Genomic DNA, 18,594 nt, shown 5'->3' on the forward strand with positions numbered 1-18,594 from the left:
ACAGCCTTTCCAACTTGTGTAAACAAGTTCACAATTTAGCAGAGTAACATTCCCCTTTCTAAACTCACAGCGGATGCGTTTGCTGAGTCTCGCTAAAGCCTCTATAACAACTGTTCTGGTATTTTCCCCTTATTCCCTCATAAAAGATAAGACACGACACAGTCTTCTATAAAAGTATAAAAAAGTTTACTCACTCACATTCTGTTCACAATCGGATCCTAGAAGGCAGACTTATATTAGAAAAGTAACATACACCCGGAAACTATCCCATAAAGAGACAGTCCCTTTGTCCTCTCTTGGCTGGAAGCATCTTTGGCTAAGCAGATGTTGCTCTTAGACGAAAATAGTCATAGAGAGAGAGATGGCTGCCCTGCCCTGTGCTTTTGTCGTTAAGTGCACACGTGAGGCCATGCCCACTTTAGTCACATGCAGAGGAAATCTGTCCCAGCCCAGAAGAAAACAGGAAGTTTACCTGCTGGCTGGACAAACATTCCTCCCCATGTGTAAACATACTCACTCTAGGAATGTTGTACTTGACTGCTCTTGTGTTTCACATCCCACAGGCAGCAGTGGCTGACCAGAGGACTCCCAAGGAGAAGGGAAGGGGGAGAGAAGGCTGAAGGAACACTCCACAGGGAGGGTGTTCAAAAAAGGTGAGGGGCTGCCAGCTCTGCAGGCAAGGGGTGACCTAACTGGGCTCCTGAGCCCCACAGGGGTGCCACAGAAAGGATGTAGTTGGTCAAGGGACACGTGGACTCAAAAAGGTTGTAAACCTCTGGTAGGCTTTGCAAGCTCAGTAATGCTGACCTGGAAAGAATTGAAACTATGGACATGTGATCCTTGCACCTCTTTGGGTGCATAAATATGGAAGGAATCCTGCATAAATTCATATCTTCCAGCTCATATATGATGCCACATTCATATATTCATGAAATCTGGTCCCACTCCTCACTCCCAAATCACCTTTGAAACATGTTATTATATAGTAAAATAGCTGAATTAAGTTCTCAAACCCTAAGTGATTATGCCTACGCTTTCCTTTTTAGGGAGCAATCCTATGCACACGATGCTGGCATAAAGCAAAGTGGCATGAATTAAGGCTGCATAAGGTTACATCAGATCTAAACCCTGTTCAGCTGCGACTACTCTGCATAAGGCTGGCAGAAGGAAAATGAACCTTTCAAATAGTGTTCTGTGGCAGGTTGCCAGGTCATGTGACAAAGCTGAATTGGCTTAGGATCCAGCCTAAGTGCCTCCATTCTGGTCCTGCCCCCACTATGGCTCCTGGAGCATCCCTTTCTGGAGACTTGCGCTGGCCTTGGCTCAGACAGCTTCAGCTCAGCAGCTGAGTCCCAACAGAGCCAGGATGAGGAAGTTACACTGGCATATTGTCGGCAGAGCCAGGGTTAGGGAGTTAATGGTGGCTAAGCTGGGTACCAGACAGCTGAGCTGGAGATCTGCTGCATCCTAAGCTACTCATCCTGGTAGATCTTGCCATAGGATTCCCCCTTTAGTATGTTAACCCAAACAGCCAACATGGCTCTTCTGCAAACACGCAAGCAAAACCACACACCCCATGCTTGAGAACAGACAGAATGGACAAACTTCACACTCACTTGGTCTTCTGGCAGCAAATGTTCCCTCTATCACAGGATACCAGCCCCCCAAAATATGGAGGCAGTGCTGTCCATTTCCTGCATTTTATTTATGCATTTCTTTAATGAATCTATGCTCCACCCTTTAGCCAAAGAGCCTCTCATTGTGGCTTACAAAAATCAGCATTAAGTTGTTTATTGTGAAGCCCTCCTCTAAGTTGTGCCTGGCAGCCTGAGTAGCATAAGCAGCTGCATGTTTTGTAAGTGCTGATGAAATGAAGGACAACTTTAAACATGAAGATAAACCCAAGAGGGAGCTGAATGCAGTATTAAGGCTACATTTTCCTGCTTTTAGTGCTAAAAGATTTGCTTACAACTACTTCCAGCTGATATTTGTTTATCCCTAAAGGCAGAAGCATCTAACCTGGGCATCTTCATGGATTTCATATTATATTTTGAAATGTGAATGTGATGTCTAAAAAACCTGCCTGGATGGCTTAGAAGTTGGTAGCAAATGCCATCCTTGCTTACTTGAGGGCAAATCAGCATTAATGTGTGAATTTGTCCACACGAATTGTGTTCACTGCAATCATCATGATGATCTTGAGCACTGTTCTTTACTGAACTGGAGATGGATTGAATTACATTTTAAAGAATGTTGAGCTACTGTAGGTTATGCATGTAAGCAGTGAAGTCCATCGTTCAAACACTGCCAACAGGGGGGGAAGTTCTAAACTCACTCAAAGTTGATAACTCCCACTGACATCAGAGGGACTTATTTCTGAAAAATGAACTCCCAGTGACTTTTCATATGGTCTTAGGCAAGCCAGCATTCTGTTTTAGCATGCCCATCCACCAGCACTCACAGCATAAAAATGATTACTAGGCTGTTGTAAACATTACTGAGACAAGCACAAAACACTTGAAATAACTTTATAAAATTGCTAAGCATTCTTCTTATTCCCCAAATTCTTAAGTTCACGAGTATTTTGTTGCTATACTTGCCAGAAACCACAATAAGAGCAAAAATAAAAAAGCAATTCTAACAGGGAAAGAGAAGTTGATTAAGATTCAGGCTGGATCTAGGACTCAGCTAGACTGGTAAAGAAAAAGCATTTTATATGTGTTGTATGTAGACACATCAAAGAAGCATTTCAGTTTAAAGCACTGTAAATTTAAACAGGGAAAGCAGGTAGAGAAAAATGGGATTCCACATCCCTATCTGGTGGCACAGTGTTATATCACACATACATCACATAAAAATCGCTTTTTCATTACCAGTCTAGCTCAGTTATCAGCGGAGAAGCCAACTATTACTGCTCAACTACAAACTCAATTGGAAAAGTAAGCTATATATCGTAACACAAATTAATGAGTCACACGGGTTCAGTAATTTGCGCTGGATAATTTTAGAGGTTTTTGTGACTACAAGAAGGAACTGTGTTTGCGTGTTGAGTCCCACAATGCCACCCCCACCAGAAAGAATGCACACCTCACACATTAATTTTGTTTAAGGTTTTTGGCATAATTTTGGCCACAACTTTATTTAAATACAGCATTGTGAGTGGTTGTTTAGACATTGGTTATGACTATCTGTCCATGCCCAGGGACAGAGCTGACTTCCGGATACCAGCGGAAGCCAGCGTGGGAAACAAATATTGGGTGAGGAAATGAGGCTGGGGCCTCAAACCATCATTTCTCACCCTCATGTTCCGTTGGGGCTTGCACGGCCCAGGTCCGATTCCAGGGACAAGGACGAAAGAATGGCAAGCCCCTGGATTCCTTTAACGGAATTCCCTTTTCCGCACCAGCATTGGAGGGGTAGGCACTTACCCCTCCACCAACCAAATTTTAACCAATGCCTAACCGACAACCTTACAAGTTGTGACGATTTGCTAAGTAGTAGGCAAAACCCAAATGGCACCAGCCAATTCGCCAGATGGTAAATTCCTACCAGGCCCTCGCACCAAGGCGAGCGACCCCATGACAGGCATAGCAAGGTCAAGCGAGCAACCACAAAACCCCCCCTTAAAGGGAGGGTGGGCGGGTGATCCGGTGCAAAGCCAAGAGGACGCCCCAGTAATGGCGACCCTTATTTAAAGGCTCAAACCCCACCTCCTAAACTGGCAACATACCAAACTCCCCAGTAACCCATTTAACCTCTTAACTGCCTGGGTCATCCAACTGCCCAATGAAACCAGGGTGGCCTGTATTTCCCCAACCGCAACACATGCTCTCATTTTAAGGAGAACACGTTTTGCGTGTTGAGTCCCACAATGCCACCCCCACCAGAAAGAATGCACACCTCACACATTAATTTTGTTTAAGGTTTTTGGCATAATTTTGGCCACAACTTTATTTAAATACAGCATTGTGAGTGGTTGTTTAGACATTGGTTATGACTATCTGTCCATGCCCAGGGACAGAGCTGACTTCCGGATACCAGCGGAAGCCAGCGTGGGAAACAAATATTGGGTGAGGAAATGAGGCTGGGGCCTCAAACCATCATTTCTCACCCTCATGTTCCGTTGGGGCTTGCACGGCCCAGGTCCGATTCCAGGGACAAGGACGAAAGAATGGCAAGCCCCTGGATTCCTTTAACGGAATTCCCTTTTCCGCACCAGCATTGGAGGGGTAGGCACTTACCCCTCCACCAACCAAATTTTAACCAATGCCTAACCGCCACAGAGCCCGAAGCTCACCGCCAAACCACTCACAAACCCAGCCAAGACCTCAGCTTCGCCACCACCGCACCTAGCCAAACCTCATTCCCAGAGGCTGACAGATGTACTCCATCATTCTGAAAGAGGGATTCCGCCCGAAAAAGAATCTCGGGGTGGGAAATCACCTCACCACCCAGCTCCACGATCTTTCTCGCCACCGCAGCATTGATACGTTTCCTGGCTTTTTCGGTGGCAGCTGGGCAACGACTGCCCCCCCAAACACGTCGCTGCAAAAGCCTTGACCAAAATATTTTTGCTGTAGGTAGCATTGCCCGTAGCACCTCCAGATCATTCAAGATTGCCACCCGTAACGAACGACAGTCCATGGACACCAGATCGTTCTCGCCCAGTTGCACTACAATAGCCGTGGGCGGCCCCTCTAAAAGCAGCTGCCTCCGAACCAGCGGCAGGAACTCCAACCAGCGCATCCCTCGCCTGGACAGCCAAGACACGTGGACATATGGAGGAAGGCCGAGACCCGCTCCCAATCCGGACTTACGAGCTTCAATGCCAGCCCAGTGCACGATACTGTGTCCCACCATCCAGACGCGGACGGCCGCTAAACCTGGGTAAACAAGCAAATAAAATGTCAGCGAACAACAATTCTAACGTACATAACCCCTAAACGCATTTGATTTCCAGCGGCCCAGGTCCATGATTCTGTCGGCCGACAAGCCCCAGTGCGCCGCAGTCGTGGCCGCCCCAATCCTAAAGGAATGAGGGGCAAAACCAGTAGCCGACTCCCCACATGCCATGATTGCTTTCCGCATTACCATTGCAAACTGATGCCTAGATAAGGGTAATCCATCCTCATGCATCAACAATGGGCCATCCACTGATGAGCGAACCGCCATGAACTTCCTAACATCCCTCACAGGGCAAGGGCCTATTTCCTTAGTAGCAGGGAGACGAATAAGAGCTCCCCTGCCCCTCTGATCCGTCTTCGAGTTCCTGATAGTAATTCTCAGCTCGTCAGGTAACAGCTGCATATCTTGTAAGAGCAGACCCCTAGAGGTACCATCCCTGTGAACCTCGAGCACAAGCTCACCCACCCGTAGGGCACCAAAAAAGGCGATAGAGAAAGCCGCCGAAAACAGGCGGGCCTCATATTTGGACCAGCATACAATCCGTAGCGCTTTACGCATCCTACTTAACAAATTGAATGAAATGGGACACCGAGACGCTGGGCGGGGAGGACACATCCTACTCCAACCCTCCAGGGCCTTGCGAACCACAAACTTTGCGCAAGGATCCTCATCAAAGTAAGATTTACAGAAAAATGCAATGGCAGCCGCTTGCATTCTAAGTGTCTTGGCCGCCCTTCCTAACTGAAACAAGTGCACCAAGTATTTTAACACCTGAGAGGAGGAAGGTGGACCCCCACTACCCCCATTGGCCGGCAAATGGGAAAAATTGCGAAAATCATCCCAAGCTTTAGTGTATGACCGGAGAGTAGAAGGGGAAATAGATGCTGCTACTCCCTGAAAAACTAATTGCTGCCAAGGTTCCAAAGATGATCCGGGAAATATTCCGGACGTTCCTGAGCCTCTGGAACTAGAAGTCTGAACCGCTCCATCTGAAAACGGGACAGAGCATCAGCAATTTCGTTAGACACCCCAGGAATAAACCGTGCAGAAAACACTATATTACAACGCAAACAATGTAATACAAAAAACCGCAAGAGAGCCGACACCCTGGGAGAGCGTGACGACAGTTTAGCCAACACGTTCACCACCGCCTGGTTGTCAGTCCAGAAGCAAACGCGACGATCTCTGAAATCATCGACCCACAAATGCACCGCCACTGCAATGGGAAAAAACTCAAGAAAAGTTAGATCCCGCGTAATGGCTTCGCCCTGCCAGGCGGGAGGCCAACGCTTGGCGCACCATCTGCCTTTCCAATACAAACCAAAGCCCAAGGAACCCGCAGCGTCCGAGTGGACCTGAAAATCATTGTGCAGATTCAAGGTGTCTTGCCATAAGGATACACCATTGAATTCTTCCAAAAACTGAAGCCAAATCAGGAGATCAGCCTTAACCTCACTGGAGAGGCGAACCCGGTGATGCGGGGCCTTCAGCCCCGCGGTGAGGCGAGCCAAGCGTGAACAAAAAGGGCGCCCAGGTGCCACAACCCTACAGGCAAAATTCAAGTGACCCAATAACGACTGGAGTTGCCGAAGGGACACCTTTTTTAAAGGAAGTAATTCCTCAATAATCTTTTTCAACGCAACCAGCTTATCCCTCGGTAAGCTGGACGTTTGGGCCACAGTATCCAACAGGATGCCCAAATAGGTAAGCTGGGTCAACGGACCCTCCGTTTTTTCGGCTGCAAGCGGAACGCCCAGTTCCTGCGCGAGCTCAGCAAAGGCATGCAGCAACACCGAGCAATTGCCGGTATCGTGCGCCGAAGCCAGTAAAAAATCATCCAAATAATGCGTGACTCCGCCCAAACCAGTCTTCCTCTTGAGTGCCCACTCTAAAAATGTACTAAACGATTCAAAAGCAGCGCACGCTATGGAGCAACCCATAGGCATGGCTTTGTCAAAATAGTATTTTCCTTCAAACTGAAAACCTAGCAGCCAAAAATCCTCTGGGTGGATTGGCAACAAACGAAATGCCGATTCAATGTCGCATTTCGCCAATAAAGCGGCATGGCCAAATTTCCTAATCATCTTGATCGCTTGATCAAGGGAGGCGTACTTCACGGAGCACAGCTCCTGAGGAATAACATCATTGACTGAAGAACCCACGGGATGTGACAAATTATGTATCAAGCGATATTCGCCCGGGGCCTTCTTTGGAACTATACCAAGCGGAGATACATGCAAATTAGGAAATGGGGGAATGTCAAAAGGACCAGCCATACGATGCATGGCTACCTCTTTTGCAATCTTCCTACGAGCTACTGCAGGGAGCTCAAAAATTGACTTCTGATTAACGGGATTCCGTGCCGCGGGAGGCGTGGCTACCGGAATCCTAAAACCAACAGAAAAACCATCGACTAGGTAACGCGCTGCAACCTTATCGGGGTAAGATTGCAGCCAAGCTTGGAGGGCCGACAAATGCACAGGGGTGTAAGCCAGGGCTGACAGCACGCTATTTTCCTGTGCCTGAGGTTGAGGGAAGGGGAACAGCTTTGGGGGGTTGTTGAGTACCCCCTCTCGCTCCACGAAAGGGCCGTCTGCCGAATGTGTTCCGCTGCATTTCTCACACAAGTGAGCAAATCTGCACGTCGCACGCTGGCAGGAGCCCTTGTTAAAATCCCAGCATACAAAACGGCGGCCCGCCCCCGAGGGAGGAAACCTAGACTTCTGCTGCTCCGTAGCTTTTTTGTCTATGAGTGGAGCCACATGAGTAGTCCACACATCGAGATCTTTACGATCCCAGCGAGCGGTGGGAATTTTAGCGGCGCGGCGCCTGAAATTCTCATCGTATTTGATCGCTGCTTTCCCACCAGCTTTGGTGAAAGCGGAGCGAACAATAGATAAATAGATTATCAGATGAAGAGATCTCCTAGGATACGCAGCAGAAACCACGCCAGCGAAGACCTGGAAACAGTCGAGCCAATGTTCGAATGACTTATCCGAACTTGAGGCCCCAGGGAGTTTTTTAGATGAAGAGCCTGACTTCTCTTGCTCATCCGAAGGTGGGAGCAATTGGAAAATGTCGACATAGCGACCATCCAAGATTCTGGATCGCAATTTAGCAGACAGATGCGAACCTGGTATAATATCCCTGGCGGAGTTGGTCGAGACCTTAACGTCGGGAACCAAAGCTCCATCCCTACATTCCAGGACCGCCCCATATTTTGCCCGATGTGTATTGGACCTCCTCTCCCAAGCCCACCGGGGAAGCCCCGAAGCCGCTTCGCCAAAACCCCAGTAAAGCCGCAAAGCGGTGCCCTCGCCATCGGAATCGGAGGATGACGTACCAGAATAGGAAGAAGATGAGTCGTCCTTCCTCCTCTTTGATCGCCTCCGTGACGACCTCTTGCGGCGACGCTTACCCCCCGAGGACTTCCTGGCAGGAACTGGAAGACTGTCCTCCATGGAAGACTCAGAATCAGGGTTCAACGGGGGTGTAACTGCAAGAGACTGCGGAGAGACAACACGTGAGGGGCCTGAAACCGAAGGTACTTCAGGAGACAACTGCAGGGTGGCGCGTCGGCGACCCGAGGCTGGCGAGGGGCCGTGTCTCCCTGAGGCCCTCCTGGAGGGACCGGTGGACCTCCGAGACCGGCCTCGTCCTGCAGGTAAGTTAGTAGGCTGGGTTGACTGGCGGTCCAGGGGCAGACCCCCCGATGGTGACCCCTCCCCTCCATCTTCACTAGAAGACGGAGAGGCCGGGGGTGGCGCCACTGCTGTTGAAGGGCGCCTTCCAGATGTAGACGTCTGGGTGGAACACTGACGAAGGAAACCATCCATTTGAGTCGCAAAGCGAGATAAAGCAGCTGGATCACCGGCCATGCTCTCCACCAAAGATTGAACCCGTCCCAGCGGCTGAACCGGAGTGGGTGACCGGAGTGCCTGGGATGGGCCTCTAATAGGCCGCTTCGGGGCGGTGGTTGGGCCCGGACGGGCAGCAGCCTTCTTAGGAGCCATGCCTGCTAAATGGAAAGAAATCAGATAAATTAATACCACCAGCTCCAAATAAAAGGAACTCAACAGCCAAAAAAGGCCCTCTTTTGTCCTGTTAGCACACTTAGGAATAGTAAAATGAACACTATAACAGCAAAACAATAGGCCTGAAACCAAACTAAATCACATACAATAAATTAAAATAAAATTAAAATAATAAAATTAATCAAAATTAAGTTAAATTAAAATTAAGATAAAGTTAAATTAAAGAATTAGCAGAAAATATAATTAATTGCAAAATTAAAACAAAATAAAATAATAAGCGAACAATCAGGACAGGCGCAGCACGAGTCTAAAGCAACCGTATAACAACCAATGATCAATCCAAGCAACTTGCGCACGTTTAGGCCGCCGGCAAGAGACCCCTGACCAAGCAGGCCCCAATTGCCTGTTCTAGGCCCAATAGGGAGAAGACCCACTAGCAGCTACACCAGAAAATTCTGCTTGCCGCCCAGGCGCAATGATAGGAATGACCACCAGGGGGAGCAAGCAACATGTACCAGCGCTCGGTCTGGAAAATGGAGGGCTTCCGACTATTACTCAGCACAAATCCCGACGCAGACTATCGCAGGCCGCGCTAAAGGCCTACTGAGACCGCTGCGCTCCCCCGGGAGTCACACGGACAGATCCGCCGATTTGTGGCGCCCGCAGTGCCCAAATTCAACCTAACGCACCGGTAAGAAGCGGGGAGGCGGGAAGGCCCCGCCGGCGAAGCCGCGGCCTGGGAGCCGTTGAAGCCGCGCGCCGCAGGAGAGGCGCGCGGCAACCCCCAAGGGCCTACCAAGGCCCGCAGGAGGGAAGGCCCCGCCGCCAAAACCGCGGCCCAAAAGCCGCCGAGGCCGCGCGCCACCGGAGAGGCGCGCGGCAACCCCCCCCAGGGGCTGCCAAAGCCCGCCGGAGGAAAGGCCCCGCCGCCGAAACCGCGGCCTGGGAGCCTCCGAGGCCGCGCGCCGCCGGAGAGGCGCGCGGCAACCCCCCCAGAGCCTGCAGAAACCTCCGGAACGGAAAGGCCCACGCCGCAGGGGCCGCGGCCCCCGTGCCGCCGAAAACGCTCTGAGCGGAGAGGCCGCAGCCCTAGCGCTCCGGGCAGGAGAAGGTAAGTGGTGGGGGAAGGGAGAAAAAACGCGAGCGTCTCGCGGCTGCGGCCGAAAATCAAATTAAACTTAACGACCTGGCGCTCCCGGGGGGTCTCCGGCGACGGGGACTCCCTACAGCCGGGAGGCCGGGGAGGGAAGCCTCCCGGGGCAGGGGGGGGGTCCGCCCTCCGCCAAACAAAAGAAGGAGGGCAGGCAAAAGGGGAATAAAATACAGGGTAGGTAACTAGACGAAAATTGGGGGTAGAGAAAACTAAAGGAGATAAGGGAGTAAGGAAGAGGGAAAGAGTGACCCCAAATAGGGACAATGTGCAAGGCAGTATACAACCGTCTCCAGCAGTGAACCGCTCCTTGATCCGGTGCAAAGCCAAGAGGACGCCCCAGTAATGGCGACCCTTATTTAAAGGCTCAAACCCCACCTCCTAAACTGGCAACATACCAAACTCCCCAGTAACCCATTTAACCTCTTAACTGCCTGGGTCATCCAACTGCCCAATGAAACCAGGGTGGCCTGTATTTCCCCAACCGCAACACATGCTCTCATTTTAAGGAGAACACGTTTTATTTATACAGTGGTACCTCGGTTTTTGAACATAATCTGTTCTGGAAGACCATTCTAGTTCTGAAACGTTCGAAAACTGAAAACTCAATAGCCGGCAGCTGGGCCTCAGGATCTTGCACTCAACGGAAGCCACTTTCCCTATTTGACTTCCGAGGCGTGTTTGAAAACCGAAGCGTTCACTTCCAGGTTTAAAGGTAAAGGTAAAGGGACACCTGACCATTAAGTCCAGTTGTGGCCGACTCTGGGGTTGCGGCGCTCATCTCACTTTACTGTCCGAGGGAGCCGGTGTACAGCTTCCGGGTCATGTGGCCAGCATGACTAAGCCGCTTCTGGCGAACCAGAGCAATGCGCGGAAACACCGTTTACCTTCCCGCTGGAGCGGTACCTATTTATCTGCTTGCACTTTGACGTGCTTTTGAACTGCTAGGTTGGCAGGAGCAGGGACCGAGCAACGGGAGCTCCCCCCCGTCGCGGGGATTCGAACCGCCGACCTTCTGATTGGCAAGTCCTAGGCTCTGTGGTTTAACCCACAGTGCCACCCGTGTTCAAAAACCGAAGTGTTCACTTCCAGGTTTATGGCATTCAAAAACTGAAATGTTCATCAACAGAGATGTTCTAAAACCGAGGTACCACTGTACACTCATATATAACTTTTAAAAGATAAATATTTATTTGCCAAAACCACTCTTTCCAACTGCTTTGCTTTCTACAGGAAGAAGCCATTCTCCCGGCAATTCAACATGATGACCTAATGCCTGGTACTGCTATTATTAATGCCCACGGACTGAATCCTCAGCTATGCCCCCAATTTAACCCAGTGGACAACCCAATGCATCAAGGTAGTAAAGAGTGGATTTGGATCTCTTACCAGCTGTGGCTGAGGGGGGACCTGGCCAGGGCGTCCCTGGCAGTGTGGATTCCTCAACAGTCTTTCCAAATTTGCTATTTGCATGTCCCACCCCCATGTGTTTGTGTTGAGGGAGGAGGCATTATTGGTTTGGTTTGTTCTTGTTCTTACTTTTATTATGTATGTTGTGTTTTTATCTTGTAACTTCATGTTGTGAACCACCCTGAGATCTATGGGTGAAGGGTGGCATACAAATGTAGGAAATAATCAGAATAGGTGATGATGCCAGGGTTTTTTTTTGGGGGGGGGGGCAAACCAGTAATGTGTGTGTGTAATGTAAAATAAAGGGTAGTGTGTTGCATTGATTGAAGGCTTTGATCTAGGGTTCAGTCACCCTGGGAGGCAGGAGGAGACAACAGTTTCTCTCTCTCTCTCTTTGCAATGTAACAAACTTTATTAATTGTCTTACAATACATTACATATATATAGTACATCTTGTAAATTGAGATTTCAATCATATACACGCGCGCACGCACACACACACACAACATATACTTGTCTTTTCTTACATAGTTATAAACCTTAAGCTTCAGCTGTGTTTATGCTACTTTTTATGCAATTATTAATAAAGATTATTAACAAAAGTTATTAACAAAAATATCATAAACACTTTGGACTTCCTGTCAATTCCCATTGTATGCTTTTATTCTAGTAGTGAATGTACCTACCATTATTAATCTATTCTTTATATATTCTCTAATACATTCTTACAACAATTTGTACCATTAATCTTATTTCTCCTATATTTCTTTATCCAAGGTCATTCAAATGCTGCCAAAGACGAAAAACCATTGGTATATTTTTGTACATATCTCTTGTATTTATCCCATTTTTGTGCTAATTCTTGTCTTGAACTGGCCCTTAGGCTGTTGGTCAATTGCACCATTTCCACATTTTCTTGTAACTTATTCTGCCAATCCATTATAGTCAGAACATTTTTCCCTTCGCAGTTCTTTGCTGCTTGTGTTTGGGCCACCGCTGTAGTGTATAGAAATATTTCTCTTAAGTTTTTCGGGATATCTTTACCAACAATGCTTAACAAAAATGCTTCTGGCTTTTTTAAAAAATGTTGTTCCAAAGATTTTTTTTCAGCTCATCATAGACGAGGCCCCAGAATTCTCTTATTTTCCTACACGTCCACCACATGTGGTACATGAGGAGACAACAGTTTCTCCTAAGCATCAGCTAACCAGCACTGGGTTTGGGGAAGCTTGACAACAAATTAGGGGCATGAGTCACAAACCAGTTGTTAAATAAAACTAAAAGGCTTTAGTTCCTAGCACATTGGTATCTTGTATTTTTATTCTGCAGTATGGGGGAATGTATATACACTCATTACTCCAGGTTGTATGGGGAGGCAAGTCAAAGGGTTGCAGGCAAATCATAGAAGTCAGCAAGTGAATCAAAGCCGGGAAGACTGGCATAGCATTCAAAGAATGTAACACATTTACATACAACAAATCACTGGACAAATATTGCCTTGTGATCTTCATTTCAAAGACTGCAGCAGACATGGTGTATGAGGAGGGAAATGAAATTATTTTGTAAATTGTGCTCTCGTCTGATGTTGCTTTAGTTATATAGTTGACAGCCTCTTACTCTTTTATAAAGCAGGGTCGATCTGGCTGCCAATTAGCTTCTGGGAACAAAGTGCTGCTCTTACCTTTTACAGTCCTAAACAATTCCCCCATCACACTGACCTCAATAATATTTGTATTAATTACTGGCTTTCAGAATATTGGCAAAATGCCCATTATGAAAGTCTCTCTCTCTCCCTCCCCCCCCCTCTCTCTTTCCCTCCCTCCTGTGTGCATAGGGCTGTATGTTACAATAATTCCTGGGAGGTGCAAAGTGTTTCTCCATGCATCCTCTGTGAATCCAAGATTACTGTTAGTGGCAGCCTGGGCTTCCATTGTCAGCACTGCAGGGCAGGTTTCGCCTCCACAGCAAAAGTGTTCAAGTGCAGCACTGCTTTTCTTCTCTATCTCTAGATAGAGGTGGCTGGAAAATAGTTCCCTTAAGGACACAGGGTTGAAGTCTGACTCTGTTTCCCATTGCCCTGACGGTCCCAGAAACACCAGCCATTGGAACTTGAGCTGACTCCTATCTATGCAGCCCTTTCCTCATTTCTTCTTCTTCTTTTATATAGCCGTCTTCACTTGTGAAGGTGCATCTCACACAGAAAAGGGCTCCTTGGTTCAAGTTTTCATTTTTTCCAGGACAAACATACTGTACATGGCTATTCTGTAGCCATCATGAATGAGGACAACACACATCTCTAGAGGTGGACCAGCAGCACAGCCCCTTTTTACCACAGTGCTCCTTCATGTGATTCACAGGTGCAGGGGGCACTTGTGTATTTGTTTTAAAATCGGGGTGGTGGTGGTGGTGGTGGAGAGGATGTCTCTGGTATTTCTAGCATCAATAGATTCCATTAGTTTCCAAGTCTGCAGATCACTGACGTGTTTACTGTTGTCATGCTTGAAGCAACTGGGTGCATAAAAACTGACTCCTTTTGGAATAAAACATTGTTCAGACCAATAAGCTTTGGTTCAAAACTTTGCTAACCAATTCAATTCTTTATTTATACGGCTATTAGCCCATAAAATATGTACGAACATAAAAGCACAGAAGCATAAAGACCAATATATCTAACAACAAAAGGTGAACACCACGATGCAAGGGTGGGTCATTGAGCAGTGACAAATAACAGCCTGGGGCCCGGAAAGATCCAAGGGACGGTTCACAGAAAAAGGAAAACTGGAGACAAGATCCGTCATGCACTCTCATCATAACTGTCCGATTAGTTTTTGATGTTGTTGTTGTTTTTTGGTGGTTTTTGTGTGTGAGATAACCGCATTCAGGAATCTCGCCACCTGCAGAGTTACAGAAGGATCTGTATCCTGCAAAAGCAGTGCGGCATGTGACTCAACAGGCCTGCCAACCAAGCGCAGTAAAGCAGGACCCAGGAATTTAGTCCTGGCTATGCTATGTAGGGGACAATTGAACATTATATGTGGAAGAGATTCAACTGTTTTCCCGTCGCACTCGCATAGCGGAGACACCAAACCCTTGGAAAATCTGTGGCTCAGCAGGTTCGATGGAAAAACATTGAACCTTGCACGAATAAATGCAAGTCGGTGTGGTACAGATGAAAGAGATGACATGTATGATGGAAGGCCAAGTGGTGGGGTTATTCCGTGATACCTGGGGGAGCAGACACCCGCACCCCTGGAGAGGTTGTGTTGATTTTCAATGTCTGCTAATCTTTGCTCGATAAGGCTTTTGGCTGAGCGTAGGTTCATCTTTAAGGAGTCCGCTGGGGAAATTCCGATGCTCAGAAGTTTGGCATGGATTTTTCCTACCCACGGATTAACAAAGTCATCCCGCCAGAGGCACTGAAAGAGGTAATGGTCGGGAAGCCTATGCCAGCTGGACAGCCAATAGCCAAAGACTCGCTTCCAGATGACAGTCTCCAATGATGCAATCCTTAACTCCAGACGTATGGCTGCGTTGCTCACACACATGGGGAGTTTCAGGAGGCGACGGAGAAACTGATTCTGCAATGTCCCCAGCGATGTTAAATTGGACCCTGGGGCCCAGAGCGGGGCAGCATAACAGAGGGTGGAAACCACTTTTGCGTGGTACACCTTCAATGCAGAAGGGATGTGGGAGGCTCCGTCGACTGCAAAAAATTGGAGTAGAGTATAAAGTATTGTTTTCCCTTTGTTTAGTAAATACTGTATCAGATTTGCTAACTGGAACTTAGTAAATACTGCTAACCAGATTTGCTAACTGGAACTTCTTCAAATGGCTACAAAAACATCAGAGGTACATTCAAATAAGTCCATTATTTTAAACAATTATACTTAACATTTACACACTCCTTGGTTCAAAAGGTGAGACACAGAACGTGCCAATGGATATATACCTAGAGAGCCAAGCTCACATATTGTAATAGAATTTAATTCCAAGGCAGTATGCATAGGACTGCAGTCTTACAGCCCAACACTGAGTGTTTTGCAAGTTTGCTCAGAAGTAACTCGTAACTCTTATGATGTTCAATGGGACTTCCTCCAAGTTAAAACATATACAGGGTTGTATCCTTTCTCTTCCCACTCTTGATTTTACAGTTGTTCAGATTTGCTAATTGACCTCTGATAGTTTTCATAGTGTATCTTAATATCATAGAATCTTACAATTGGAAGGGACCCCGAGGGTCAACCTAGCCCAACCCCCTGCAATGCAGGAATCTCAGCTAAAGCATCCATGGCAGATGGCCACCCAACCTCTGCTTAAAATCCTCCAAGGAAGGAGAGTCCATAACCTCCACTGCTGAACAGCTCTTCCTCTCAGAAAGTTTTTAGTTTAGTCAGAATCTCCTTTCTTGCAACTTAGAAGAGACAATCGCTCCTGTGTGAATGGGAACCTGTGTGCACGTTCTTGGGAGTCCGTTTCATTTAACTTAGAGGGATTCTGAATAAACTTACATAGGACTGGATTGTAATGTGTCTCATGTTGCCTTCCATCAATATTTTTCGTACAGATTTATAAAGTCTTTTTATATAAAAAACAGTCTACTGTTCCAATTCACTCGGTTGTTTTTAATTGATCAAATTGAAATCAATCAGCAATGCAGTCATATGCATTACTACTCAGAAGTAAGTCCTACTGAGTTCTATGGAACTTATTCTCTAAGTGTATAGGAATACATCCTAAGAATAAATGTTTTAGCAATAATAATGAAAATAAATAGCTACAAGCTCATTTTCCCAAATCCTCTGTACTATTCTCTGCCTCCCACACATTACTGTACATATAAATATCTTATAATTGTACATATAAATATCTTATAATACACATTCTCGGTGGACTCACCACAGATTTTAGGGGTCAGCTGAGTTCTTTTTGTTTTGTTTTATGCTCCAGGGCAGGTTAAAGGACACCTATAATAGCTGTATGATTATGACCCCCTACATGCCCTACATTTTGTGAGTTCTAAAGATGGCAATCAGCCCAGAAGAGATTTTAAGACCCACTATGACCCTCATCACAGACAGGAGGCAGAGAATGCAGGATCCAGCGGGAGGGAGCAATGCATATTTTGAAGCTCTCTGGACTTTCAAAAAGACATTGGCCTTGTCTGAAGCAGCATGAATCCTCTTTCTTTCCCTTTTTTGGAGGGCTTATCCATGCCCTCACAATGAAGTAGAAAACTATTGCACCAAGAAATAACCAATTCATTTCAATCAACATAGTATTTTGAAGAATAAGCGACTCATTTTCTTCTCCCTCAGGAATATTTCACTTGTAGCATTCTGAAAGTCACATTTGTGCAAAGTTTCATATTTTGAAACAAAATATGTTCAGGGCAGGTAAGTGAAGTCCTGCAGGAGAAAATACCAAATTGTGATACAGTGGTGCCCCGCAAGACGAATGCCTCGCAAGACAAAAAACCCGCAAGACGAAAGGGTTTTTCGGTTTTTGCGTCGCTTTGCTAGACGATTTTCCCTATGGGCTTGCTTCGCAAGACGAAAGCCCATAGGGAAATCTCCGGGGACCTCTTTTAAATGCTGGCGGTGGGGAGCAAAGCCTTTCCCCCCCCCTCCGGACTTCAGAAGAGGTCCAGGAAGGCCGGCGGGGGCGAAAGGTTTTGCTCCCCACCACCAGCATTTTAAAAGCGGTCCGGGATAGCAGGGAAGCGCTTCCCGCTATCCCGGACGGCTTTTGAAGGCAGGCGGGGGGAGCAAAGACTTTTGCCCCCCGCCAGCCTTCAGAAGAGGTCCTGCTCCCCCCTGCCTGCCTTCCCGGGAGAGCGGAAAACACAGCGCTCCCTTCCCGCTTTCCGCGGAAGGCAGGCAGGGGGGACAAAGACTTTTGCCCCCCGCCTGCCTTCGGAAGAGGTCCAGGACCTCTTCTGAAGGCAGGTGGGGGGCAAAAGTCTTTGCTCCCCCCCGCCTGCCTTCAATAGCCGTCCGGGGGCTTTTAAATCGCCCCGGACAGTCCCGGGGCGATTTAAAAGCCCCCGGGAAGACAGGCAGGGGGGACAAAGACTTTTGCCCCCCGCCCGCCTTCGGAAGACCTCTTCCGAAGGCAGGTGGGGGGCAAAAGTCTTTGTCCCCCCTGCCTGCCTTCCCGGGGGAGCGGGAAGGCAGCGTTGCGTTTTCTGCTCTCCCGGGAAGGCAGGCAGGGGGGAGCAAAGACTTTCGCCCCCCGCCGGCCTTCAGAAGAGGTCGGGGGACAGACTGTCCCCGGACCTGGTCTGAAGGCGGTTTCCATAGGAACACATTAATTGATTTTTAATGCATTCCTATGGGAAACCGTGCTTCGCAAGACGAAAAACTCGCAAGACGAAAAGACTTGCGGAACGAATTAATTTTGTCTTGCGAGGCACCACTGTAGTTTACTTTGGAGTCCTAAAAGGGAAATAAGAATAAGGACAGAGAAAGCAGGAATTCTTCCAAAGAAGGCAATTTAGAATTTCAAGCTTAAGCATTTTACAAGCAGAACACATACAGGTGCAAGGTAATTGAGCATCAGGAAACCTGTATCTGTTATCTATCCCCATAAAGTATATTTTAAAACAACCTGTCATCATTGTAAGTTATCAGCAAGGCAGAGAGCTTAACGTAATTGAAAACAGATTATATACATTTCTATAGATACTGATGCATGTATATAACCCATTATATACTCCTGTATATATATCTGTATGTATAAGCTGTCTGTGGACAAACTTTGGCTCCCTCGGCCTGAAGCGAGATGAGCACCACTCCCCATAGTTGCCTTTGACTGGACGTAACCATCCAAGGGTCCTTTACCTTTACCTTTTTTACGTAAACATTTAACATGCAAAATGGCATATATGAGCTTCACTTTTATTTTATTTTCTTGTACTTGGAACTGCACTTGGAACGTGTAAAAGCAGTTAACCATATGTGCTGTACACTCATGATATGTGGGTCAGGACATCGCCAGCACTCCATGTAGCATGGGTGACCATGTGCTTGAGGTGGTAGATGATGTTGTCTACCTGGGTTCCACCATAACCAGCAACCTCTCCATCAACACTGAGCT

General features: G+C 47.4%; 1 long non-coding RNA gene across 1 annotated transcript in view; it reads left to right on the forward strand.

Annotated features, from left to right (window-relative positions):
• The first annotated feature begins 490 nt into the window (after nt 1-490).
• Nucleotides 491-18,594, forward strand: part of LOC309367774 — a 28,751-nt gene continuing 10,647 nt past the window's right edge. Inside the window, exons 1-2 of the long non-coding RNA XR_014167347.1 lie at nt 491-653; nt 11,323-11,449. This is a non-coding gene — a long non-coding RNA (uncharacterized lncRNA). The remainder of the gene's footprint in view (nt 654-11,322; nt 11,450-18,594) is intronic.

Source organism: Podarcis melisellensis, assembly GCF_964234715.1.
Source record: "Podarcis melisellensis genome assembly, chromosome: 4".
NCBI lineage: Eukaryota > Metazoa > Chordata > Lepidosauria > Squamata > Lacertidae > Podarcis > Podarcis melisellensis.